We start from the raw sequence: 2580 nt of genomic DNA on the forward strand, positions 1-2580 counted from the left end.
ACACATAGAGCACGACAGACTGCAGCAGCACGACAGTGAACTGAAAACGTCGTTGTGAATCTTACTACATGTACATTTTGAGAAGCAACAACAACGGCATGCACACAAAACAACGCAGTTGTCCATTTTGTATGTACACAATTTCGTTGTGGCCATACAAATTCTTTCACTTCAATGAAATTTTAATTGTTCAAAATGAAATTTTTTATGCAAAGTAGAGGAGGAGTAAGGTCACTATCAGCTGATGCTATGTAAACAAAGGCACAGCTGAGAGGTGCCACTGTAGAAACGTCAAGTGTAGTCCGGGGTTGAGTTTCTATTGGAATCCAAGATGGCCGACTTTTAATCAAGATGGCTGACTTTTGACCGGAAAATGGTTGCATTGCGTTATTTTCTTAAAATTTATGGAAAAGTTGTCCCAAAAATATTGGTTATATATAAAAGTTTAATATATTTTCTAAAGAAAATCGTTTTATTTTAATATATATTCTTAAAGATGAGAACAATATGAGCAAATACATGAAAAATTAAGTTTTTTATTTATGCCTCTTTTTAACTTACCACAGTAATAAATGTTCACCACAGAAAAATGTTACGAACAAATAAGCAACCATGCCGAATAGTGGGGTCCAGATTATGCTCATTCACAGCCATATTTACATTTTTGCCATCGTAACGAAGGTTTTTGCAAGACAATTTGTTTGAGTTTATTTCATGGTTAAATGCTTTACGATGGTTTATTTAGTTATTTGAATCTGGAAGAAGTGTGCAAATTTCCCTTGAGACGATAAATAACAGATCGGGTTGGGATTTTATTCCAATAAAAGTACGGAATAACTAAACATGGCCTCGTTAATACTGCTGCGTAATGGGTCAGGTGCTGTTCCAATTTTATGATTTAAGAGATGTAAAAGCGATACGCGATGCTGTGAAGTACTCAAATGTATTTATGAACTTAGTTGGTCGTGAATTCGAGACAAAATTTTAAATTCAATGACGTCCTTGTGGAAGGTGCACGTCGCATTGCTAGGTAAGCTAAAATTAAACTTTATTTCAAAAGATTTACCATGTAATTTTTTTTTTTTTATAGAATCAGCAAAGAAGCTGGTGTAGAACGTTTGATTATTTGTCTGCTTTAAACGCTAGTCCCAAACCAATGAGCTTTGTGTTTGAAGGTGGAAGTAACTTTTTGAAGAGCAAATACTCCGGTGAGCACATTCGGATGTTGTACGAGATATTGTCAATTGCGCTTAGGATACCGATACTGCTGGTCAGCTTTATTAAGCTGTTGTGTAGGTTTTGAGCAAAATTGAATTTACATACTTTCTAATATGCTAAACACCCACCTTGCAGACCAAAGCGTTACCAGTTGAGCGAATTAATTTACTGGTTTCATCGTGTAATGCGCAAAAATGAAAAATAGTGTGGATACCGTCGTTAAGACATGCGTTACGATCCTAGCTTCTTATTGAAAGCCAAGTTCACTGAGCTTATCTGTCCTGAACAACCTATTGGTGAGCTACATACGGAACGTGTCGATCGCGAATGTATGACCGATGTCGTTCCCTCCGACATACCGTGGTTGAAGAATTTTGGTGTTCAATTGACCTCCATGGAAGAGCAAGTACCATGGGAATTGTGACCATATCGTGCTGCGCAATATTATGATGCCGAATTGGGAGAGTGGGGGGAACCACCTCCACCAAAACCGATAGAACATCGGGAAGAACTACGCAAATAATAAACAACGCTCATCAAATGAAAGTTGGCAGCGTTGGTGACCAAGCAGCGATTTGAAAAGAAACATTTGCATCTACGCGAATTACAATTCGTCTTTACATCTAGTGAATTATGGTCGATTATGAATGGTGTGGAAGTTGATATTTAAACTTAAAAAAAACAAATAAATGTAATTTGGCTAATAATGAACCGCTATTAAAAATTAAATAATTTGAGTTGTATTTTTAATTGGGCCAAACAAGTTATTATCGATTTGAATAATTTCAAACGGAATATATTTCGAACAATCATTTATTTTTTTAAATACTATGCCAGTATTGCTACTGAGCATGGCAAAATAGTGTTGCGTAAGCTAATTTAAACTACTTTTTACGACTATATAGATATTGCAAATTCAAAAAATAATTTCTTTAAGAATCCTTTTTATTTAAAAAGTTAGCTTAGAACTAAAAAATAATGTGGTAAATCTGTTAGGATAATAAAACACTCAATTTGGGAACGAGTAGGATTCCTGATCGCCGGCATATAGCTAAATTCTGGCATATAAAACGTGTATGTAGTTTGTGATTACAAAAATTTATACTTAAAATTCAGAAAACATGGCTATTATAATTATCTCTTGATTTATCTTACAGTAAAAAATTGTGTTTTACTGTTCAGACGAATTATTATGATATGTAATACCAAATTTTTCTACAATAGTTATCTCTTTTGGTACACTCATTATCAAAAATAATTTTCAAATTGTCCATGAATAAATTAACTACAACGCTTAAAAATATATAGCATTTTTATTTATATCAAGAAGATATAATTAAATCTTTTGATAACAGCATTAAA

At 33.8% G+C, this 2580-nt stretch overlaps 1 long non-coding RNA gene across 1 annotated transcript; it reads left to right on the top strand.

The window, feature by feature from the left end:
* The first annotated feature begins 386 nt into the window (after nt 1–386).
* LOC126766904 (uncharacterized) lies at nt 387–1952 on the top strand. Its single transcript, XR_007668971.1, has 3 exons — nt 387–1030; nt 1091–1292; nt 1354–1952. It is a non-coding gene; the product is annotated as an uncharacterized LOC126766904 (long non-coding RNA).
* Nucleotides 1953–2580: the final 628 nt, after the last annotated feature.

The sequence above is a fragment of the Bactrocera neohumeralis genome, unplaced genomic scaffold (assembly GCF_024586455.1).
Source record: "Bactrocera neohumeralis isolate Rockhampton unplaced genomic scaffold, APGP_CSIRO_Bneo_wtdbg2-racon-allhic-juicebox.fasta_v2 ctg2878, whole genome shotgun sequence".
Classification (NCBI taxonomy): Eukaryota; Metazoa; Arthropoda; class Insecta; order Diptera; family Tephritidae; genus Bactrocera; species Bactrocera neohumeralis.